We start from the raw sequence: 27183 nt of genomic DNA, 5'->3' as shown, positions 1-27183 counted from the left end.
ATCTGAAAGACAAAAATGGAAATTTACCACGCTATGTGTAGTTTTTACTGGAAAGCTTGATGGTGATGTTGAAGAATTATTATTATTCCTTGGTTTGTAATTCAAGTAAGCAATTCATGTTTCAGACAAAGGCACTTTGTGTGAATTATCTCAGGAACTCAAAGTTAATCACAAGAAAAGCATTTCGGCAGGCCTTAGATACAAAGCTGACCACGATATTTTTGCTGTTATTTGCTTTATTGTCAATGTTTGTTACGGTATTCGATTGCTCCAATTCAGAAATTATTGTTTATATACAGTACAGTATATACTGTATGGTTAATATTTTTGTGTAATTTATGTTTCACTTCCTTGTGAAGGTAATTTAAATCAAACTACAAGAAGTCAATGTGAAGTATTATTTCAAAGCATAATGGCACTAACAAAACCAATTTGAAATGAGGGCAGGATGCTATAGCTCAAGCACAGAAAGCACGTGCATGTCTCTGTTGAGCCAGTAGCCTGTGAGCAGGCATGTGCCACACTGAAACATAGGATTTCCCTGCACTTGGTATAACTATGAAGTGCCACTGAACAGCCATCAGTAAGAACTGATGCTAGTAATGCAGTAATAAACACATGGGTAAACACATACCTTCTATAGTGTTCCATTATTTAATATACAGTACTGTACTGTATATAGTTTACAATGTAAATCAATACTGAAAGTAAAGAAAAGAAAACCTTTAAAAAAAACTCCAATTGCTAAGGATAGTACAGCTAGTTCTTTCACAGTGTTAGAATAAATTAATCCACCCCCCATTTCTATAGTGCTTTTCATCCCAAAGTGTTTTACATATACAGTAGGAAGGAAACCTCTTCATCCACTATTAAAATACAGCACTCACCTAAAATATAGTGGATTGAATGAAAAACATTGATAAATTGATGATGATTTCAGGGGGTAACTTAATTAGACCAGATGATGCAAGTAGAGGGAGCCCCACTCTTACAAAGCAGCCCTGGGATCATTAATGACCATGTAGTCAGGATCTAGTTTTAAAATCTGATGTCTCCGTTACAAAAATCGGTCAACAGAGTATTTATAGAAGAAAGAAGCATGCACATTACCCTGCCCTTTCCTCAGATTTTCCAAAGGTGACAAGCCTTCCTCTATGTAAGCCCCCTGACTGGGATCATGAGTAGAGAGCTCTCCTCATATGGGAAAGAACTCCATTTACTCAGATGGATTAGCCCACTATGCCCACACTCATTCACCCCCTCCCCCTTTGTGTGTGCTGCATGCCAAAACCACTTCAGAGCCCATGCACAGAAAAGCATGCTCCCTACATCCACCCCATCCTAAACAGTCACACATAGACATGTACAGAACAACATTTCAACTCCAAGGTTTGTGGTTTTTTGCATTTACATGTGCATTTCATGGGATCATATTCCTTTTCTTCCTTTGAAAGTGACACATCTGATGTCTTCTCTGACCACATTATCTTAATGAGAGTGTTACCTGTCAGAATTATGATGACTGTAATACTGTAGGTTAAGCTTTTTCTTCTGCATTAATAGAAATGAATCACAAAATATGTAAGTCCTCAAAAAAAACCAGACATTCAAGCTGCCTTCTTCAAAATATTGAGTCAAATAAAAAGTAACCTTTTCTAAGAATATGTACAGTATATATATAAAAAAAGATAACTGGCAAAAGGAGAAAGAGGATCCCAGTATAACCTGTGTTCGCAGCTTATACTTTGTTAGTACAGTAACTGTATACTGCATGTTAATGCTACCATGAAGAAAGTGCAGTGAATGTTTTTAAGTTTTAAACCTTTGAAAATGTTTGCTGTAAGGATATTGTGATCCAGTTCTACCAAGTAATTATTAAGAGTGTGTTGACATTTTCTCTTATAGTGTTTGGAAGCAAAAAGTGAGAAATGTCAGCTTGAGAAGGTTGTTCAGACAGCATCTAAGATCATGGGCTGTGATTTACCCTCTCTTGCTACATCCTGTGCTGAGTGGTCAACCAGAAGGGCTAAGTTACACCCAGCCCACATATTACAGATTTATCAGGCAAAACCCAGCAGTTTTAGGAACACTTTTTATCCTATGGCACAGACTTTGCATTGAAGTTTTGCACTTCTGTCTGTAGTACTCTGTATGTGTCTGAAATTGTATTCTATACATTTATATGCATACTGTAGTCTGAAGCAATTTATGAGTGCACTCAGAGGGTTACACATCTCTGAGGCACTCCCATCTGCCCCAGCAAATGGAAAAGGAAAATGTGCCAGAGATGCATGCATAAATCCACTGAGCATACTCCAGAGTGCAGGAGCCGGGAGGCAGACAAATCCCGGCACACAGCACGACAGAAAAAACCCCATCTAAGAATAAACCAAGAGGGGCTGATAGAGCCAGCCCCATAGGGGGCTTCTCAGAGGTGAGGAGGAGAGGAGGTCCACTGATAGAAAGGAAAAGGAGCTTTCCTTAATACCCATAAATCTCACATGACCAAAAAAGGTGAGTTGTAAGAGGGCACTCCGTGGAGAAGCAGGAAATGTGTGGCTCAGGTTTGAGCAAGGGTTAGGCAGGTCTATAGAGACAGCCTCCTGAGAGAAAGTCTTGTCTCACTATGAAACTTAGAAGCTGCTTTAGTAAATCTATGGAGATCTATAATCCCAAGGGGATTAGGGACAGAACCAATCCCTCACATCAAAGAAGCTCTATGTGTCACTGAAGGTCTGTTGTCCAGATCGGGAAGCAACTTGTCTCCATGATTACAGCACAGGGGGCTTAGGGGTAGAGGACCCAGACATGTGTTTCAGAGTAATGTAGCTCCTTTACAGTTAAAGAAATCCCAAAAGTCATCTAAAATGCCACAGAAATGTCAGGAAATAGGGCTCCATGAGCTGTGGGCTGACACTCCTGTTGATGAGTGGTGACCTTGCTGCACTAATTATAGTTAAATAAAACACTTGTGCAGAAGTACAATATTGAATTGAATGGTCATTTGCAGTAGTTTTGTGGTTAGAGCTTCTGGTTCAGTACTGTTGAATCCCAGGTTCAATTATGAGCTAATGCATTCTGTGCGAGTTTGCATATTCTTGCTATGTTTGTGTCAATCTTCACTCTGGTTTCTTCCTAAAACATTATAGTTATGTTAGTGTCTGTAACTTGTCCCAGTGTGCCCTGTGACAGACTGACATTTTGCCCAGGGTGTAGTTCCACCTTGAGTATGATACTTCCAGGATAGGCTTCGAGTTGCAGTGACCCTCCCCAGGAATAATCAGGTATACAGAGAATCCTGCTTTGGATTGGTCACCAATTCTCAAAACACATACTGTATTTGTACAGTATGTAACACACAACTAACACACAACTCGATAGTGTGATAAAATTATGAATGAGCAGGCTATCGAGTCTAACAAAATCAGGTTCTGTGCAGGCAAATAATAAAGATTAATAATGTCACTGCTAAAGTCAAATAATGCTGAACATTCCATGGCACATGTTTTCTTTTAATTTTCAGCACAGCTTTATGAGAGTAATAATTAAGTTCAAATTTAGATATTTATTAATATGTATTAAATTATTATTAATCATTTTTATTAACACTAACCCTTTTAATATAATACTTTTAATATTAACAGTTAACCTAGGCAGTGTGTCGTATCAAGTAATATTTCATCAGACACACTCCTAGGTTATGTGGAACATTTAATGTAGGGGCACCCAAACTTTTTATGCTTGAAATTTCAAATAATTTACTAGTTCTCATAAAACAATAATGTCGAATTTGCCTATTTCTGCCATTGTCAGATGTAATGTTAACACTAAAATATTATATTATGCTTCACACATTCTCACTACAAACGTTCTTAAGAATTAACCTTTTCTTGTTTCACACACATTGCTAAAATATTAAGAACCACACAATGTGGTTCCTAACATTCAAAAATATTACACTGACAACATAAACTTAATCAGTACAAAATAAAAAGCACTTTTATTAGTATCATTTCTAGTAAAGCTATTGTCTCCTCAATGTTTATACAGTATATATAGCTAAGACTGGTATACTGTGTAGCTTCCAGCGCACTACAGTATGTACTTGCATTTACAGTATGTTTCTAAAAGCTTAAGCAAGTAGCAAGTTTTGTTCAAATGTCTTAGTGCTCCTGTACAGTTGATCAATGATAAATTATTTCCATCAATGTTTTATTTCATTTGCCAAAACCTAGTTTCCATACTTTGCTTAACCACCAAACAACCTGGATATACAGTACATTACATCTCCATATTTTATAACCAGTTTACCCAACATCACTCTAAACTACTGGTGATTTAGAGCTTTTGATCTGATGAAGTTCACAGTTTTGATCTTGCTGAACTTGATGTAAAATAGTAAAGACATCATAGAACATTTCCTATTTTCCTCTGTTTAAGTAACTACAGCGTACCTGTAAACAAACCCTGCTAGTGCCCTGTCCATTGCTATCCTAGCTATCCTTTCCCAAGGTTGCCCATACTCACCTAGCACTTTTCCAACAGCATCAAACAAATCAGAACCTTGTACCTTTATGGCTCCATGTGCCAGCCAATTCGTGTGTCACTTCAAACTTGCCATCATCACACCTTCTAAACAAGAAACCATATTTGATACATCTGCCTCAAGAATGATCAATCATTCTCAAAAATATTTTGCACTACCACACGTATTCAACATGTCAACTCATCATCTTTCTTGAAAGGTTGTTATTGGATAACAGGTCTTTTTTTACCAGACATAAACAGGATGCTTCTTAGACAACTCTTCACAAACTTCACTTTGGTATCAGTATAAGTTTTATTGCTAAACAATTCTAAATTCAAACTTACACATTTCCCTGAAATCAGGATGATTTTTTATTATTGAAATGTGGATGAATAAAAGGATACTGATTTTTCAATACTTTATTGAATGCTGTGGATGGAACTTTAAAGGAACTGTAATGTGACAGTCTTTTGTATGCAATCTTTACATTTTATAGCAGTATTGCTACCTTATAGCCTGATCTCATATCAGGTCTTTGAAGCTATGTAATCTAGCCTATACTAGAGGGGTGGGAGACCACCAAGTTATGAAAAGTATTAAAGTAATTTTTCATTTTTCCACCTGATGTGTTGTGAAGGTGATGACACATATGACTTCTGACACATATGGCACATATGACTTCAGTAGAAGAGTAGAGTACTCTTCTACTGAAGTGTAGCACTAACCTAGGAGCACTAACTCCTAGGTTAGTGCTACACTTCAGTAGAAGAGTACTCTCCTCTTTTGTGTACAGGTCTATACTGTAGGATCCTTCAGAAAAAAAACACCTTATGCAAATGCAGGGAATTTTCATGAATTATTATTAATAAATCTATTGAATTAAACTGAGCATAATACATCATTTTACATCTTTTAAAAGAAAAATAAAAGGTTCTTTTGAATACCAGAACCAGATATTATTCTATTCCTTTAAGCTATTGTCATTGATGTTTTAATGAATTCACACTTTCTTTGCAAATGAGACTTTAGCAAATTAAAAAATGTATTTTAAGGACTCAGGATTAAATCAAGATTAAAAGTCACTTTTCACAAAGACCCCACTCGGTGTAGAAAATCATTTAGATTTGAAAAGCACAACAGATTTGTACTGTATTTAAAACCAGAAAGAAAAATGGATGGAAGTACTCTTAGCACTTGTTTTTTCAGTTTTTGTGATGTACATACAGAAAATATAGTCCAGGAGACTATTGAGACAAAACTATTCTTATTTGAGACAAAACTTTATTGAGACAAAATTCTTCTTATGTGTCTCTTCCTCTTTTGTATTTGCCAGTTGAAGATTTTTGGACTTTTGGATTTTCATTTGGATATTAAGGGATCTGTCAGATGCAAGTGGACAAACAATGTGGAAAACTATGCATAATTTTTTACCATGCCACCTAAGGGTTCATATTTTAACATATACGACATATTTGTTATTGAATTTGTATTTTACCTGTTGTAGAACTACAGTGGTGTTCTTATCTCCTGTCTGTTTCATTATTTTGTGTTAGGTAAAAGAGAAAGACTTGCTGCTGGTTAAAAGGCCTTATCTATCAAGAGCAGTCAGGATGAAGCTTAGGGTATTTTGCTTTGCACTCATGGTGTATCAGTCTATCCCTCTATTTTCTCACTCTTTTATCCTTTCTTGTAGTTATGTAGAAAATGCAACTCTTTTTTTTTCCCTACTGGCAGTGGGAGTGGGAATTGTCCTGTCTTCTCTGGCTATCCAGATCTGCCTGTGTCACAGTTTTTATGGTTAGGCTGTGGTCACTGAGCCTGTAACTCATCAGAATTATCAGTGCCTGGTGGAATGAGGTAGTGGTGTTTGGCTAATGCTGTAATTTGGTTGACTTCAATTTCTGGTATATTAGCAGTGCTGTCCTAGGCTGGTGTCAGTGTGCCTCTACTCTGGCTTTAGCGGGACCTCGAGGTAGAAGGAATTATGATTGTTGCTTTTTAGTTTAGTTTAGTTTAGTTTTAGTTGTTTAGTTTTTATTGTTGCTCTCCTCTTAATGTTGATTAGCAGTGGAAGTCTTTGTCTTCTTTACATAACCTGGTATGCGTGTAGTAACACAAGTGGGCTTTTACTTAAGCATGTACTTCTTAAACAATGTACTGTAATTCGTAGTAAAAAATAGTTTGATAATTTTTACTTTTGGTTGTATGTTCTTTTCTTCTTATTTTGTAAATATATATTTTCCCTGAACAAGAGCAGTTATGTAAAAGGACAGTGGTTCTACACTTTATTTTGTGTCCTACTGTACATATTTTTATGACTGCTGCCACCACATCTGGACTTACTGCCTGATGGTTTATTTATAATAGTTCACATTCATACTAGAAACCTTGCTGAAATTCTTTGAAATACAGAAGTATCACATCACAGTATCACAAACAACAAAAACAAAAATTAAACAGCAAGGTAACAGACTTCTTTTTTTAAGGAAGAGAATAAAACTCATATGAGCAGTTAAAACAGACAAAAAAGAGAGATGGACTAACATCAGTTTCAGTTAAGTTAAATATTTAAGCTATTTCTTACTGCACAAGTGTAATGGGTATAAAATGGAATTTAAGCAAGACATGTTTTTCAGCTTTATTCAATTATTTCTTTATTTTTTCAAATTTATTCACTAGCATCTACAAAACGTACCAGGTATTTTCCTGTAAGAAGGCTCACTGAACACAAAAGCTTATGAATTTCTAATGCTCTATACCATGCTCCCTTTCTCCTTGGTGAGCGGTTCATCAGCTAATATTTTCATTTCATGCACTTCCTTAAGATGTTTCAATTCATAGCGATGAAGCTCAATTGTATGTTTTTCATGGATGGTCATTCTTGTGTTTCTTTTCATTTTGACTGATTTTTAGAGATTTCCCACAAAACTTTCCCAGCATCCTGACTACAACAACTACAGGAGTTTTTTATTACTATTCTGTTTCTTGTACCTTGCCACATTCAACAATGTCATCAATATCGATCAGCTGTAATTGATTAATTATATCAATATTATATTATATTATATTTATTATATCCTTTAAATGAGAAATATTATGTTAAGCACTAATTTTACATTTAATTTTACATTTAGCTGGATGGAACAAGTGGAGAGAAATAACTGGAATAATCTGTGACAGGAAATTCCTAGAAAGTTAAAGTGCAAAATGTACAAGACTGTGATTAGACCTGTACTACTATATGGAGCTGAATGCTTGGCAGTTGGAAAGAGGGAAGAGAACTTGATGAGAAGAACTGAAATGAGGATGTTGAGATGGATTCTGCAGATTTCAATGAAGAAATGAAGAAATCCGTAGACGATGTAGGGTGGTGGATGTGGTTGAGAAGATGCGAGAGGCGAGGTTACGGTGGTATGGACATATCATGAGGAGGGACGTTGAGGAAGTAACAAAGAGGGTAATGGAATTTGAGGTGGAAGGTAACAGAGGAAGAGGCAGGCCTAGAAAGAGATGGATAGATTGTGTGAGAAAAGATATGGAGGTATGTGAAGTGAGTGAGGAAGATGTGCTCGACAGAGACAAGTGGAGAAGAGCAACCAAAGCAGCTGACCCCAGGACAGTCTGGGACTAAGGCTGTGAAAAAGAAGAAGAAGAAGAAGAAGTTATTTGTTATTTGTAAGTGTGACGTTTGGTTTATATTTGTATTTATTCTGAGTGTATACCAGTTTATGCAAGAACCAAAAGCCATGGCCACTGTACTAAAATTCCAGAGATTATAAACTATTTCAAAATACCACCATTCCAAAGTTTCAATACTAAACTTTGCAAACAATGTACTGTTCTTGCTAAAAAAAAGGTGTGGTATGTTAATTGGTTTGGTACAGTACTTGGCATGTTTGTCTGTGGGTAGAGAGATCACTTAATAATGGGAGCATTTGTTGCTGTTATATACGTTTGGATCCCTGCAGCTGTTGATATAATCATTATGGATACCTTGCAGGATTATAAGGTTCTCAATCAACCAGTTCAGCACTTCCCTGGGTCACTTGGATGTTTTCAGGGTTTCTGAAAGAGGTGAGTTGTTGGACCCCTGTGTGAAGCCATGAGGAAGGGAGTTCGGGCAAATAAATCCAATATTCCAAATCCAAATCATTAGGCAAGAGTGAGGTCGAAATTAGGAGAACCAGGTCGGGTAGTCAAAGGAGTCAGGTCGAGAATACTAGTGTGCGCAGAAGAGAAAGCTGTGGAAGACTTCTCAATAGTGAGCATAGGTAAGCCGGTGAAGAGGGTTTAAATATTGAAGAGAGAGACGTGGCTGGATAATTAGTTCCTGGATGAGCTGGTGTGCAATCTAGTATGCGTGGGAAAGCCAGGGCATTTACGAGAGAAGGTACAGGTCATGACAGATAGTAGACCCTCACATTTCCTGTAGTTTGAAAGTTGTCTTACTGTTATTACATTTAGCTGAATTAACAAACTTTCTTTTTCATCCTTTATTTTCATAATTTATTAAGGTATGTGGACATCATTTAGATTCAAATATAACTGAAATTTCAAAACCTAAAGCTTAAATGAAAATTTTCTGAAAGCGAAACTATGGATGCTTCAGATATGGGAAGTGTTTAAATAAATATGGAAGCAAGACTTTGAACGTTGCATAGCACTGTAACACTTTCATCCGCTTCATGATAAGCCCATTCGAGCACAATTCTCATCTATGGTAGCAGAAAGTATAAATTCACACTACGGAAGATTTATGAGAGGACATTTGTTGAATATGGCCTGGGTTGCTGTTATAATGCTGCATAATAAAAGCAGGCCATATTCTGTCATTCATACCCATGAATATTTACATAGATAGATAAGACTTTATTAATCCCGTAGTGAAATTGATGTGTTACATAGTGTTACATAGTGAGGTACCACTGCCCATCTCATAGCCCTTTTCCATGTTTTTTGGTCTTTTGAGAAAGCTGCTCTTCAGTACGTGATTTGCATTTGACTAGCAATGTGCAGAAGTCTTGTGACTCAGGTTTTGAGATGGATTTTTAATAATGGTGTTTTTAATAGAAGTTCAGGAGGAGGTCAAATTCAAATATCTCATGAATACTTTCCTATATATACGTACTGTGCACGTTTTTCTACCATTTGGGGTTTTGGTCTCATTGGAGAAAGAAGACACGCACACCCTCCTTACTTTTGCCACATTCACCTCCTCTGAGCAAGGATTGCTTTATTGCTTTTTCTCAAGCAAATGGCTCTTCAACTTAATAATCTCCATAGAAAACAAATCCCTCTGCATCTGCCATACTGTCAGCTCTTATCATCAGTCCAAAATTATTCATTTTTGTCTTTTCTACTTCCTCAGTCTTCCTTTTTACTGTCTCCGGTGGCACTCCCAGTCACTGATCTTAGAGTGTGAGCACACAGCATCAGTCTGCATTGTTTTTTTTCCCCTTTGCCCCTCACCAGTAGCATCTAACTGGTGTGGGGTTGGCCCTCAGTGTTTTCCCCCAAGCTTCTACCCTTGAGCTTAGTAGATATTTCTGCTCGGAATCGATCCTTATCAATTCAGTTCAAGCAAACTTTAACAAGATATGGCTTCCTACCACTTCCTACCATGTTGGAATGTCTGCAGTGTCGTCTGCTGCACACCACAGAGTTTTTATCTCAAGAGAGCTAGGGTTTGGTACAGCAGCTGCAGTATACCACTGTCTGTTCACTGACTTGCATTTCATTGTCTGCATCATACATGCTTCGCTTTTACTTCACTCTCCATCAGTGTGACTCTAAAATTTTGCATATCTACTTATTCAAAGCAAGCACAGGACTGCACCACAGGAGTTTCTCATTCAATCCACATAATACCACATGTTCTTCAGTTGGTTTCTGTGAAACATTTCAGCAAAACCAACTTGCTCTTTGCAACATGTCTGAAAAAATCTGCATCAGTGTTCTAGGCATCCTAGACTGAGGAGGCAATTTCCTTAGTCAGGCAAGTTAATGCCAAAGCACGCAGTACATTATCAGTTAATATTCACCTGCTTATTTCCTCAAAATGGATGGAATTCCTCAAATTGTGTTATGTAACAGAAAGTTGGGAAGATGCCAAATAATAATCTTGCACTTCTACTCTCCTACATACTGTATACTGTAAATACTCGCTGGCTGCCTATTGTTTTGCACATTTGTTTTCTTGCACCCCTCTCTCCAACCCAGAAGTGCACCCTTGCTGCTGCCTCTGTGGTTCATTCCTCACAAGTTAGGTGGCTGGTGATGGCTCTAACCTTTGGCCAAGGCCAATTAGCACCAAAATATTAAGGGCCATTCTTTACATTGTAATTCAATTCTGATCAAGCTGCTGAATTCCGGATTTGATCACAGAAGACTGTAAGATAAAAGGCTTTGTAGACCATGGAAAAGTGATATGTACAGTATCACGGTCTTATTATTGCTTACACAGTAGCTGGCATGTCTATTAATAAATGATTACTACAGTATATGACCTCTTGTCTATGAATGATTATATTATAATATTTTAATTAAGTTTTATTTTAGTAGTGTTATTTAGTAAAGATTTAGTAGTCAATTTACACACTAATATAGTGCAGTTTTAGGGAAACTTTAAAATTGTCTTGTTCTGGGATTAGGGGGACAGGTGCTTCAGATGAACAGCTGTTTAATGAAGTTTAAACAAGTTTTCTCTGTGTTATTATTAATATAGATTTAATCCTGGACTATCTTTACCCCCAAATTTAGTGATCCAGAACTATCTGATTTAATATTTTTTATGTTTGTGGAAGTACTTTTTTGAATTTTCATTAACAAATTTACTCATATCTATAATCTAATATTTGTTTATGCACATTGTGAGAATCTTATGCAAGTTTTATTGGCAACAAAGCCTCTAATATTTCATGAACTGAAACGTTATGTAACAGTAACTTGCTTTACACAAACCTTGAAATGTGATTTAAATGGTACAGAGCACTCACACAAGGCGTGTAAATTTAAACCTTCATCTGTCGGAAATTTAGGAAACTATGACCATAAATCATGTCAACTTTGATAGGGAATTTGCTGAGCATGGGGTCGAAAAAATATTAAGAACCAAGCATCCCCTTTAAAAGGATGTAGTTTGTAATAGCTGTCTGACTGGGACAAAAGTCTTTGACAAGGAAGAAGAATGAAAAAGGGCACATTTTGTCATCAGTAAATTGATTCAAGGGACATTAGCAGGAAACAGTTATTTGTGAATTCTCTTAGAAAATAAAATCTGTTGTGATTGTGCAGAGCAACACGGGTGGATCTCTTTCTACGTGTTAAAGCATAAGATCATACCAAACACTTCTAAAGAGTACTAAACCTTTTTTTGCTTCAAAATCACTTGAGAGTATTCTTGTATTTTTCATGCATGTTTTTTATGCAAGCTGTTTTTATAGCAGGAAAAAAGAAAGGTGGCAATTTTTGCTTTCAAAAACTGTTGTTCCCAGTCCTAGTCCTCAGGGACCACTGTGTCTGCTAGTTTTCTTACCAGCTGAGCTCTAAATCATCAGTGCTGATGCCTTTAATTGATCTGCATGCTTGTTTTTTAGACTCTCGTTTTACTTTTCTGCTTTCAGTCCTGAAGCAGACTTCAGCTGTATTGTTTCTATCATGTTAAGCTTACAGAATGTCATCTCTCACTATCTTGCTTTTCCATATTTATGCCTAAAAACATCATAATGGGTGATCGAATTATGATGAAAAGACAGAGATGAGAATGACAAAACTGTCCCACAACAAAAAGCATTTGTTTTCCTTTTGCAAAGGTCTAGTTAGTTACATTTTAAACAGAACACCTAAACAAGGGTAGTTCTCTGTGTAAGGGAATTGTGCAAGGCATAGTGTATATGAATTACACATCATCCTTAGATTTTTCAGATAAGAACACAATTTAAAAATGTGCCTCAAATAAGAAACCCAAAGTGATCTGCAGTGGTGCAAAAACAGGACCACGTTTTTGCAAAAACTACAGTTAATGGTAATTGTAGGGCTACACACCTATAGTATGTAACTTTTCTCATTAAAATCAGTTTTACATTCCAGTCCTTTTTTACAGTATATTTATTTTTGTTTTTCAAAGTAGTTGGACAGATTGTGATATGGAAAGCACAGTACAGTGCAATAAGGCAATATTTTTGAGGATATTTAGCCAAGTAGCAAATACTATGCTCATTCTTCATTTCCTACTGTATATCATATAATTATCTTTTTACTGTAGCATACCACCATTTTATGGGTTCTAAGATGTCAATCCCAAAAATGCCTTTATTTTTTTAATAATTGCTAATTAATTGTGAGAATTTGGAAGCATATTGCAGAGAACAAAGGTAATAATAACTTTAATTCATTAAATTATATTGAACAATAATGGAAATCATTAAAGTTTTATGGCATTTTTCCAAAATCTTGCCAAAGAAACATACTTTACATTGTTACATAACCATTAACAAAATTATAAATTAGCCTTGAAATTAATTTTTAAAGTAGAAAATTATCAATTGATCTAATTTAAACTAAAAATATAATACAATGATAATCAAATAGATCTTGTAAATTGGTCAATACAATGTGATTCATTTTAATGGAAATTGTAGTATTATTAGCCATGCTTATTAATGATCACAGTTTTAAGTACAAACCATGAAAAAATCACATAAATAATACTACAAAACCTCCCTGGAATTGTTTTTTATCAATTCACGGACTAATGTTAATTCTATAAAATCAGATTTGGCAACTAGTTTACATTTTCTCTTTAGGTGACCTTTACTGTTATATGACTCTCTCTAATTTCTGAAGAAGTAAATTAATGTGAAAACAATTTGCCACCATACCAGTAGCTTATTTTTAGGTTAAAGTCTACTGTAAGTCTGCAGGGTAATATGCAAGATTTCGAAATGAGCTTGCTTCAAGGTTTCCTTCAAGGCCATTTGCTTTACATGAAAGGAAACAGATATGTAAGATATGAGCTTCAGGTTTATGTAATTTACTCAAATTGTTCTTAATAGTAACTGGCTACATTATACTACCAGAATAATTGTAAATTGGTTTAGTGCCCTGCAACAGTGGATCAGCAATTTCCTATTGATATTTCAACATCACCAACTTGATTTCCTTTAGAAAAACCAAGACAGAAGCTGTAGAACACTAAACAAATTGGCTCTGAGTGAAGTGTGTGAGGTCGATCTGTAAATAATGGAATGAAGGTTCTTAGAGGAAATACAGGCAGTATGTCTCTTGGCAAGCACTTTGGCATCCAGCACCTGAAAGGAAGCATGCCTTTGTCATTTTCTGTCCACCCCCCAATCTGGTCTAAATCAGAAACAGCTGAAGTTGAACTGTGTTCTTTTCATAAGAGTGTTCATTACTTCTCGTGGAAACTTTAAGGTTATCTATCCATAGCTTTATTCACTACCCTAAATATACCACTTCTTTTTTTAAAGAAAATCATTTTCTAATTTTTTTATGATTTTTTTTTTATATAAGTCCTTTCATGTTACAGTCCTTTCAAGGTTACAGAACAGAAAAGACAGTTATACATAAATGAATGGATTTAATGAATTAAAAATTAGTACTAGAGAACCTCACAAAAGTATTTAAGAGTGTTAAAAGATTTGCATAATGTGATATGAGCTGGGAGATTATTCCACAGCCTTGGAGCAACAGAACAGAATTCAAAGACTTGTTTTGGAAGCCAAAAAGTTATTCCCAACAATTACTCAATATACTGTAGGGTTGCGTTAAAGAACAAAATACAAAGAATACCTACAGTACCAAATTATGAACCCGTATAAATAAGATTCTTTTGCTGTTAATGCTGCAGTCAATACAAAAAGTGTATCTTAAATGGAAAAGTGTTCAGAGTGTAATTATAAAAGTGGGATTAACTACAAATGGATTTTAATGCAGTCACATAAAACTTTCTTCTCATTACCCATTTGAAGAGTGTGAACAATAGGTGTTAGTAATACGCGAATGATGTCAGCATGTGTGTCAAACAGTCAAGATTTTCTTGTTATTACTATTAGAGCTGAAAACTGTGTACAGATGGAAAGTCTTATTTCTGATCAAGGAACCCTTTGAAGAGTGTGATCATGAGGTGTGAAAACCAATTTAACTGGAAAGTTTGGGCAAATTATGTCTTGTTTGCATTGTGCTTCTTTTCAAACCAAGTCACATTTACCCAGTTCCTCACAGTAGAAGAGTCTGAACTTCAACTTTGCTTTTGCCATTAATGTACTGTAGACATTGTTCAGTTTTTATCTCAGATTTTGTCATTTGTATCTGGAAAAATAATTGTGTCTGTTATGCTTCTCTCTACTTAAGGTATAGGAGTAGAACTCCCAAACGTAAGGGCTTCTACTAAGATTCTGTTCATAACACTGTCCGGAGGAGCAGAAGACAAACTCTCTTCCACCAGGCTATTCAAAGTTCCTAGCAGAAGGGGGAGTCTCGGGGCTACAGGGGACATTTGCTTCCTCCACTGGGTTTGGAGGAATAACATACTGTACAGTCCTGGTAACAACCATTCTATTCCCATTGTGTCTCCTACCAAATATCATGCAAGTGAAAGGAAATAGCTAGTTATTATTGTCATATCAACAAAATCTAGCATTACACTTCTTAACAGATATATACAGTAATGCTTTGGGGTTTATAGAGACTTTATTGGGGTAGAAGACAGGAGTTAGAATTCATAATATTTTTCTCATCATAAAAAATAATAAAATTCTACTTAGTTTGATAAAATGCCCCTAAAAAACAACTATTTTCTTAACTGATCTTCTGCTAAAGCTCCACTGGCATTTGTTGAAACCTCGCTTAATTAATTAAAATGATAGTTCCCAAATTAATTCATTTGACATTGAAATGACCTTGTGGGGTTTGAAAGCATCAATGAGGAAGCCGGAACACCAAGGAACTTATCTATCATTGGCACTACATTTCATGTCAGCTCTTCAATGTAAGCTGGGTAGCTTTAATAAGTACTGCAAGATGGCAAAAAATGCTTTGCAGTACCAGAAACCTTACAGTTCCAAGGTCTGAGTTCGATTTGAGCTTAAGGCACCTGTCTGTGTGGTGTTTGCATGGTTTCTTTACAGTTTTCACCAGACGTTCCAGTTTTACCAGCCTCCCAAAGACGTGGCAGTTACATTTATTGACTATTAAAACTGGCTTTTTCCTGGAGTTTCAAGAGTTTCTGGGGGTGTCCACAGTGTAACTAGTACTGCCTATGCAACTATAAACAAACAGAACTAAATGAGCACAAGGGTCTGAATAGCACCCTCCGATTTGTTATGTTTCTGATGCTATGATATAAACATGGATTGTTTTTAAATACCTTTGCTGCCAATAAGGCTGACTGATGTCTAATTTTAAGAGACAGGAATGAATTAATTTTTTGACAAGTTTGCAGTTAACTATTGGAATAAAACATAAAATACATTTCCAGGGAAATGTAAATTATTTATTGAACATAATGCACAACTGTACCAGCTTCAAAAGGCAATCTATTAAAATATAGTAAATACTGTTACCAGCATGAGATTTATTCACATTTACAAAGGGTGATGGCTGGAAATGGCTGTTTTTAATTTTATTTAGTCAGAATTTAAAACATGCTTCCACAGTGAATATTCATGTTACTGAATAGCTTTAAGTGAGATGCCACTCTCACTGGAGACCAATGCACTTTCATGGGGGTGCAGCTCTCTGATTTATCTAAGGGAAGAGATCGCTTTGTGATGTGTATGTTGAGCAAAGATGTTAATGTCCTTGAATAACTGAGTTCAAAGACATTTGCTTGCTAAAATAAAGATGTCAATGAAATCTATTTGAACATTTTTACAATTTCACTGGACATATGGTCTTCATACAAAGGTGAAGGCAATTAATAGTGATATTAATACAGGTTAAATTGTGTGGAATTACTGCTGCATACTTCATAATTATAAAAAGGTTGATTAAACATCAATGAGACTACAGCTACAAAAGTCTGATTAAGAAATCAGCATTAGAGATAAAGAGTAGATATGCCTATCCATAGTATAGCATGCTTCCTAACACAGAGCAGCTCATATACAACTGTAAACCAGTTTGTCCATCTTCTGCAGAGCAAAGGGTGTGGGAAGTGTCATATTTTCACAGATACAGAAATCAGATTAAATAACTTCAATATGCATGAACTTGCTTGTTGTTGCCAATCTTCATTTCATTGCCTTTTCTTCATGGCAATTTGTGAAAGCATTTATATAGAGATATTATTCAGCACTGCAACTACATTTTTTCATTATTAGCCCAGGATGCCCACTTTAATTCACCAATGTAAATCATGATTGAAATACTGTTGAGATGCTCTATTTCCAACAGCATGGAAATGAAAATCGAATGATTTGATCAAATTAAAAATGACAAAAATCATTGTATGAGCAGAAAAGCAATGAAGAGTTCACATAGATTTTAACTTTCTATTGAAAATAATTCTTAGTTTGAAAGAATTGTGACTGAAGATACCCAATGCAGTCATTCAGACTGTGTTTGCTTTATGTTTACAAACCTTCAATCCTGAAATATTTTAAATATGTTTGCTACAAAAGATGTTTATTCCACAAACTGACATGATGAATTGTTTTATTTAGAATGTCTTGTTTACAGACACCCTGTATTAAAAAGTACTAAAAAACAAAGAGAGCTTTTCATGGATATTGTTCTAGTGTCTGTGAGATACTTATCACCACCATGTACTTTGAAATAGATATGTCAGTAAAATCCTAATTATTTTCACTTCATCTTTAACAAGAGTAATTAGTCCAACTGTAATTAACCACATTACGCATTTCCCACACAAGAGACAAACACAGGTTCTAAGAGGAACTGCTATAATATGACTTACCCTGAGAAAATGGAAATCAAAATCCAGCTCAGTAAAGGGGAAAAAAAAGTTATATGGAACTGAATCAAATGCTGTCATTTGAAACCTTGGCCTAGAGAGACAGCAGGTAATTGTATGTAGGAAATAGAAAAGATCTTGTTGCAGAACAAAACATAGATAATACCACATCCTGAAGGTATTAAAGTTTTCAAATGAAGAAACTGCAAAAGGGATAGTAGAGCAAGATATATTAACATGGCAGGAAAAGCTGGTAGTGAGGATTATTCTTAAGGTATTCTAAAATATTTTGACTCTTGAACAGGATCAGCTTTCCGAGCATTTCAGTGGCCTAGAGAAAAAGTAGAGACCGACTGTAGATGTGCTACAGGCTGTTAGCTTTACAGTATGTAATCGAATGTAACACACCTTAAGCACTGCCCATTTTTCTCCAAGCATCAATAAATTCCCTGAGACACAGATGAAAAACAAAACTAGACTAAAAAGAGAGAACTGAAAATATATGATGAATAGATTATCTGTTCTTATCAGGTGCAGTTCAGTTAAAAGCCTCCTAAATCATTTTAAACTTACTATTTGATATACAGTACCATTTCAAAAATATTATGATTCCCTAATATCTTTAATAGAATTGATATCACCTTACTCCTGCCACATCATTTAAACATTGTGGTTGTATACATGTTCCCTCATGTACTATAGAAGGTAAGGATTTTAGTTTTGGATGCATTCGAAATTCAGGTTAGTATTTATTTCTATTAAGTTATATCTCTGTTTGGAACAGAACACTTATATGAAATGAAGAAAAAAACAGATTTTTCTAAGACAGATTCATGAAGCCAGCTTTCATGCTAAACCAAATAATGTGGCACATGCTGTCCATGCCAGCTGAAGTAGAAATAAGGCTTAAACTTACACTTAAGTGCTCAGTCTCAAAGAGTTGCTGTTGTGCAGTGAGACAAGTACCCTTCTGCCAACTTCTTGAAATCCAATCATTGGCAGTATTCATGCAAATTCATTGCAGCAAGTAGGATGCCCAATAACAGTCAGTGAATATTACAGCCTGGATCCAAACCTGCTGTAGCCTTGAAGAGATTAGGATTTGACGGCCGCTGTTGGCACAATGTATTAATTTTAATGTTATCTGAATTCCCAGTTTGGTCTGAAAGACAGGTAAATGGAGTCCTAATATCATAAGTAGAGGTTAATTCTACAATGTAAAGTTAAACAAATGTTGTGGTTGTAGAGCCTTACACAGGTGCATCAGGTTTCAGAAAACCATCCTATCTACTAAAAGTTAGACATTAAATATTCTGAAAATAAGGCTGTTTTAAAATCACTCTTTATGCCAATCTATGCCTAATTAAATCATGTCCAAACAGAAAGGAATGAATATCATTCAGACACTGAATTTTGGCTGTGGGCATTGGCTATATATGCCCATTGAGACAAATGTCTACATACATTTACTGTACATGTTTCTATTACAGTATATAGTGTACTTTATATTACAGTATATCATGGATACATATAGATAGAAATGTGTAATGTACATTATACGCCACTCAATTAGGATGGAAAAAGTTCTGCTTCATAATTGTTTTTGTTGGGAGTGACAACTCCAAGTTTAATTCTTAAAATCTTGGCAGTACTAGGGAAAAACAGTTTGAAACCCACAGCCACAACTCATTAGAATGAGTCCCACTACAAACCCAAGGGGGGCTTCAGCTAGAACTGCTGTCATACATATTGATTTAGGCATTATTATTTAGTGTTTTTCCCTGGCGCGCCATGTCTTGGCTTTGACATGGAAACTGTGCAGTAACTGATGAGAGTTATTTCGCTAGTGAAATATGACTGAGAAAAGTCTTTTTAAATCTGGTTAGCAAAGGGAGAGAACAGTGAAAGAAACATGCAGACAAAGGGAAAATAACAAACAACTTTAAAAGCAATTTGAAATTCTTACACTCCTGGGTTTTGGGAGAGAAGACTTATTTTGAGTTTGATTAAAATCATATACTGAACAATAAAATGTGCAAATAAATTACTTCAAAATTGCTTGCAGATGTGTAATCTAAACAGCAGACTAAACCTGCATAATGCTCATAGATTGTCCAATTACTTATGTAGCTGGAATTTGTTCAAGCTTTTATTGTCTGTTTTTTTAACATTTTGCTGCCTGCTCTGAATCTCTACAGGGTTTGTGTAATTTTTCTTCTCAGGTACAGGTGAACTGGCCTGAACTAACTTGAATGTTAATTTCTCTGCTTTAAGTATTTTAAATGTATGACATCACACTCAATGCTTTAAAAAAAAAGACCACTGAAAAAAAAATATATTTTTAAGACATTTTTTTATTCAGACCTCCAGTTGCATTCATTATACATTGAATATATTATACATTGTATATTCAATGGGTCTAGTTCTTTTCTGCTGTGATTTATGTGATATGTTAAAAAAGCTATGAATGTGGAGAGCTACAAAAAGAAGCGAAGTCCTTGATTCAAAAATATTAATCTCATTTGCTCTCTTCCACAGGGTTTTCTTCCAGTCTGCCAATAATAGTCAAACATTACACTTTCCATGCTATTTGAATAAGACTGTCTCAAAATCTAGAGTTTTTTTTTATTTTTGTTTGATAGTGTTGCTATTTACATAAATACTGCTGTAGCGTACACCAGTAAATATTATAGATTTCGATTTTTTTAAGTATTAAATAGTGTCACCATAGGAGTTCAAATTCACTGTATCACTCTGACACAGTGAAAGACATTCAATTTGAATTCAATTTATTTCCACATTATACATCTATAGTACGATGCATCTTGTCATACACAGATAAAGTAATATTGATCACTGTTCATTGCTAATTATTTTCAATTGCTGTTATCAGAACAGAAGAGCAGTTGAACAAGCATACTGATTTGTCATTAAGGGTCATTTGGATTTGTAATATAGTGAACCACTGATCAGTATAACATGGGATTAAACCTCAATTTTAATTTTGAAATCACAAATAAACAACTTTCAGCATAAATGCAGTTTTAAAATTCCGCCGGTTTAAAAATGTGAAAATGGAGACATGTGGTCAACCTATTAATGAACTTAATCATTAGATGTTCTGTAGAAGAAGATCTGGAAATGTCTTTCAACCTCATGGACAGTTTGTTTTTTAGAAACATTTATTTCTATTCCCTAGAAATCCCATTATATTTTTGGCTATGAAACTCTGTAAGTATACAGATTTTAGCAAATATGATGAGTGGCTAGGTGTGCTGAAAAGTTGGCGCACATCAAAAAATTAATCTACAGTATGGATTGATTGTTAGTATCTGTTTTACCTGTTGTGAATCCACAGTCTTATCCTCATCTGTTTGGTCAGCCATTTTTTTCCCAGGTTACAGAGCTAATCTCACCCCTGTTTTAAATGGAGTCGTTTCTGTCAATCTAAAAGAGAAAAGGATGGAGTTTAGGGTTTTAGAGTACAAGTTAATGTTGTGTTAGTGTAGTAACCTTGTCTGTGTGATTGTAACACCCTGGTTTTGATTGTATAATCTTGTTTGGAACTTCATAGTGGATCTTTCATTGGAAAACTGCAATGTTCTATTTTGTTGAATTGTTTATCTTGTGTAATTTTTTTTCAGCACAAAAACAGTAGACACTTTTTTTCCAGTCCATAGGAGATAAGGCATACAGATGAGATACAGTATGTCAGAAGGCTGTTGAAAAGAGCATCAGGATTCTGTAAATGTGAAGTTGGAAGACATCTTTCTTTTAAAAATAGCAGTCTGTCTTTTATTTGCATTTGTTAACTCTTTAATATAGAGAATTTGTTATGTTTTTCTTTAACCGTTTCATCAGCCTGTTTACTGGAATTCATCTCCAATCCCTCTGAACCCTAAACCATAAATGCAGTAATTATGTTTATCTCTTAGATGAGTACATGACTCCTGGCAACTAATTTTTTTTTTCCCCCATATTCCTTTTACAAAGCAAATATGTGATTCCATGGCAACATGTAACATTTTGTGACATTAGCTAACAATAATTAGCAACAGTGATTCAAAGCATTTAGAAGGGGGAAATTCAGTCTGTGACCTTTAAAAGATGTGGCCTTGTGATTGTATTAACTTAGATAGAGTTAGCATTTTCTGTGAATCTGTGCCACGATGATAAATAGCTCATGTACCTAGAGTAGACACCTTCAAATATTAACCCCTTGTAATGTCTTACAAATGAAAAAGTGCATTAGATATTTTACAAAAAGATTTTGTCGATCTAAATACATTTTTAAGGTTCAACAAAGTACAAAAATGAATGTTATGTAGGTCTTTCCTATTTACTGAGGAAATTATTTTACTCACTATTCTACTGTGTTTTTTTACAGTAATAAGGACTCCAAAATCAATTTGAAGTCATAATTTGCAGGAGAGGATTTGTATACAGCTATGGTATGGATAGTGGCACAAATCCTCCTAGCAAATTTTAATTGAAGCATAGACCTACAGTATTATTAGTTAGTTTTTAATATGAAAGAAAGATATGCATTTTCACAAAAACCAGCATGATGCATACATTTTATTGAAATTCTGCCTGTCATGATTCTTATAATCTTGTTGATCTTTTCTCTGTGTCTCATTTCTCATTGTACACTGGCTAGAAGTCAACAAAAACTGCACTGAAAAATCAGAAACATAACAATGTATTCACCCCTCTGAGTCACTACTTTGTGGAAGCAGCATTGGCAGTAATTATAGTCACAAGCCTTTTTTGGTCACTACCAACTCTGCATACTAGTGTGTTGCAGGTTTTTCCCATTATTCTTTGCAAACTTGTTGATGTTGTGCCAGGTTGGTAAGAGATCATTGATAGTAATTTTCACGTTTTCACAGAGATGTTCTGTGGGATTTAACTCAGGATCTTGAGTTGCACACAGATTTTTACTTTTTTCATGTTACAGTAAACCAATGTAGATTTGGCCTAATTCAGTTGGCATAATTTGTTCATTATGTAGAAACCTGCAAATTTTCATCCCAGTTTTAAGTCTTAAGCAGACTACAGCAATTTTTCCCCTTTATGATTATACTGTATGTTGCTCCGTCTGTTTTGCCCTCAAAGTTGACAAGATTACAAATTACTCCTGACAAGGTGCAGCCCCATAAAATAATGCTTTCATCACCATGTTTGACAGAAGGAATGATGTTGGATGATGTGCTATATTGGGTTTGCATTTAGACCAAAAGGGTCTTATTTTGTCTCGTCTGACTAAAACACATTAGCAGTATTAATCAAAATACTTTGTTGTAAACTCTTTGTAGGATTTGATATCTGTTTGCCACCCTGTCCAGCTTTGTGGGGTTTCTGGAATATTATTGACTCACAGCTCTTTTAAAGTAACTGTTTGCCTAATTAACTTACTTTTTTTAGAATTAATGTAACAGAATATCAGAGAGGTCACATATTGTAGCTGTAATTATTTCAGGTCAATAGCTATAATTCATTTAAGTATTAAAGAACAGTGTCAAACTGTTACTGGAAATGTAAATTCACTTGCATTCAATCTTAAAGCTATGTATAGGACACTCAGCCTACCAATAATAAGGTATTCATTAGTTTATCCTTACCTGCACATAATACAGTACTTATCGCCTTCGCAGACAGCTTTCAAAGAGACAATCTACTCTAGTCTTGACTCGGTGTGACATATGCTTAAAATAATTTATCATGTGTGTTTAAGGTCAACAAGATTAATCCGTCCCAAAAAGCAAATTGCATTCAGCACAGAGCAGCAGAAATCTCACAGAGGTTAGATACTGCCAGAAGAATTTACAGTACTTGCCCTGAGACAGATGGCGACATTCAGGTACAGTATACTCTAGAACGAAGTGGGACTAACCTGTATGCTGGAAAGGGCAGCCTCTTTGTTAATTGTCTTGTTTGAATGTCATAAAGCAAGTCAGATGTGAAAAGCCAGAGATGGTATTCTGCTTTCAAGATATTTGTAAATGATCAAAACTGCTTCCAGTCTTCCTTAAATGGTTATGGTGTTAGTAGAAATGAGTTAATATTGATCAGCATATACTGTTGTACCATAAATTTATTGAGAGGTTTTACATTTTTTACATTTATATTTGAAATTCACCCATAATACATTAACCAAACAGCTAAGAGCAGCTCTGCAAAATAGTTAGTAATACAAAATAATCACAGGAACAAGTAAAGGTTTGTTTTGCGCTGAAAGGAAAAGAAAAGAGACACAATGTTTTGGTTGTGGAGCCTTCTTCAGGCATGATGGAGAGAGGGAAGCACCAATGGAATGTGGTTGTGAGTCCAGGAATTCCTAATTGGGTTGGTGATCCAAGGGCTGTTGTGATCACTGTGAATAACACAGGTAGGTTATCCTCTGTTAATGAAAAAAGAGCGCATTTCGAAGGCTTACGGAACTCCTTGTCACCACTGCAAAGCTAGCAGCCTGAGGAACTGTCAAAAAGGGAGATCGTTTTTAGCATGTGTGGGGTGGATGTGTCACAAACGGATCTTTTGTATTTTCATTGATTTCATGCACCTGCCCCCTGTTTTGTCCGTCTTTACTTAAGGCGGGCACTCCCGCTATGCTGGGCTCTGCATTGGAATACGAACGCCCGGAGGCCCGCCTCCCATCAAGTCGTTGCTATGACCACAGCTTGAGGGCTTAGGCTTCCAATCGGCATCCAGACCTGCTGAGTCCGGGGCTTGGAGCGCCTGGCCTCGTTACTGTTTTTATCCTCCTGGTTCCCTGTTCCAGATCCTGTACCGGTTTTAATCTTGTCTGTCTCGGATTGGATCTCCCGGCTACCTGGACTTTGGATTCCCACTGGACTTGTTCACCTACACCACGCCCCCTGAGCACCAGATCACAGCCGTAACGCCCCCCTGTCTGTCTTCCCGTCCTGCTCCTGCTGTGTTTCCCTAGATGTCTTGTCCCAGTCACTTCCATATTATACCGTCTGCACAGGGTCCTAAACTACGCTTTGCGGGAGCCTGGACTGGCTCCCGTGACAGGATGGAACTGTACAGGAGACATAGCTGTGTGATTCTGTGGGTCTGTAATAAGCAGATGTAGAGACTTGTGAGTGGTTAATGGATGGGAGAGTAGTGGAAGGTATTGAAAATCCAGGACCCCAATCTGAAAGGCAACAATGCTGTCAACTGCACCACCAAGCCGCCTTATATTTGAGTCATTATTTAGCTTTTAATAAAAGTATTGTTGGAATATGATTATTATTAATAGTAACCTAAGCTTGGTTATCAGGCTCTTCTTACTGTTTACATAATTATAAAAAATAGCATAAAGTAGCGCCTTTATGAGCCTTTACCTTTGCACATTCATGACATGTTGAGCTTTATGCTAGATGGAGTGTATGAAATAAAGCTTTTTTTTGTTTGTTTTGGAGTAACTTGCACTGCTGTCCCACTAAAATTAGCCCAAACCACACAGATATCTTAATTATTTTGTATTAGTTTAAATGGACTCTGTTGTTGCAGATGCACCTACAATGCCAATGATGGTCTGCGACATTCTCCTTCTTTGCATTATCTTATAACTAAAGTCAATCCAAATCTGGAACAATATGCAAAACTTTTTGCAATATACAAAAACTATTTAATGTCTCATTGTTCACCTATCCATCTTAAAATTACCAATAAAACATTTCATGAAATAACCTCAACAGCAAATAGTAAGCAGAAAATAGTTTTCCTCTTGTGCAAAAGGAGCTTTCTTTTTTTCTTAAAAGAAAATTCGAAGTTCAACAAATCTTTTACCTGACTAACAAAAACCCTAACAAATTCTAAGCTATTTTCCAATTTTCTAATACTTTTCCAACAGTTGAACGAAATCTAAGTAGCCAAAAAGTGTTACAGTGTATATGATTTTGTTCAGTAGTTTCCTGACGTTTATCGCTGAACAACCTTGCTCAGGTTAACAAAAATCTTTCCACATCCATGAGGGGACCTCACATAAAAACAGCTATCTTGGTTATCTTACATGGGCTTGTCTGGCACTCCTGTTGCACCTACTTCCATCAGGCGAGAGAATAAGAGCAGCTGCACACTGTAAGTGCATCAAGGTGATTGTTCTTCACTGCACTTGTTAGTCTGGTCTGGAGATAGAGCTCCTCTTTCATGCTGTATATGATAACCTGCACATCTGTTGAGAGTTAAATACTTATGCAGACATGAAGTCATTGAACAATGAAGGATGGTTTTCAACAAGCAATTCTAGTTTGCCTGCTCATCTTTGTGATGCAGCTCTGAGGAAAAGGATTCTGCTCCCTCGCTTGTGAATTTCTGGTTTGCTGTAACCACAGGCTCTTCAGAGGCAGTCTTTGTAGCCTTGGATAGAAAACTCCTATCCAGGGAGAGGTTATGCTGCATGTTGTAAACTATGTCTAAGTGCCATAGAGGTGTTCTCTGAGTTTGTCTGGTATTTTTTAAATGTCCTTGGCAAAAAAAGGCCTGCGCATGAAGCATGAAGACTGTTGACATAATTTAATAGCAATTTATCAGGCTTCTCGAAGCAGGTTGTATCTGAACTAACCTTTAGAGCTATTGTTATTTATAAATTTGTCTTAGCTTCTGCTTGAGGCTTTGAAAATGAGATCACATCAGTTGAGAACTCAGGGATAGTACGCTATGTCTAACACTTTAAAACAAATGTGAGCCATGTGCTTACTGAATCCCTGCTTGATTGTACCCAGAGCTCCTACCACAACTGGTACGTTCTACTTTCTACATCCTTCTCATTTCGAACTATACAGTATATCCTTGTACTTGCAGACTGTCTCAGCTTCCTTCAACTCTACATTTGTTTCAACTGCAATTGTTTACATTAATGACATAATTCATTTTTAATTCTGGAAAATAATGTCTGCTCATTTGACACAGACTGCTGTTTGTGCCATAAAGTTCCATATGACACCACAAGGTAAAGATATTATATGTGTTAATAACCTTTGGCTCACTATGATTATTTCATTTTGCAGACATCCCTATTAGGACACAAAGGCCAATGGAGCTACAGTACACAGCAACAATGATGAGTTACCTTAGCACTGTGCTGCCAGCGACTGTCATTAATTGCTTATTACACCTGATCGCACACTCTTCACTTAGTATTCACCTCTTGATGCACATTTGATGGTATCTCTTCTTTGAGACCCAGTTCCTGCAACCAATCATTGTTTAACTGGGCTAAGGGTCTCTTTTGGTCTCAATATAATAGGCTATATGTCACGATATTAGTTCCCCCTCCTTAAGGGTGCTCCAGCCCTTTTACTTAAGACTTTATTGTCTGCACCTGTTCCCTATTCCCAGCCCACCTTAAAAGCCAGGCGCTGACGCTCATCCGGGCTCTGCATCTGATTTCCATATCGTGCGAGTCCGGGACCTGGAAGCGCCTGGTCCCGTTAAGGTTTTAATCTCGGTTCCCGTTCCTGTTCCCTGTCCGCCGGTTCCGACCCGGCCTTTGTGTTTTTAATTCTTTGTTCTGATGGATCTTCTGGTTTTGGACTTACCCTTGTGTTTTGGATATCCCCTAAGGACTTCTCTCTCGGATAGTTCGCCTCGGCCACACCTCCCCCGTGCACCAGCGCACCTTGGACACGCCCCCCTGTCTTCAGCCCCGTTTTCCTGCATGACATTTCCCTAGTGTTTCCCCACTCCGTCGGACTGTGTCGTCCGC

This window comes from Lepisosteus oculatus, chromosome 1 (genome assembly GCF_040954835.1).
Source record: "Lepisosteus oculatus isolate fLepOcu1 chromosome 1, fLepOcu1.hap2, whole genome shotgun sequence".
In the NCBI taxonomy this organism is placed as follows: domain Eukaryota; kingdom Metazoa; phylum Chordata; class Actinopteri; order Semionotiformes; family Lepisosteidae; genus Lepisosteus; species Lepisosteus oculatus.
This window is presented reverse-complemented; position numbering follows the sequence as displayed.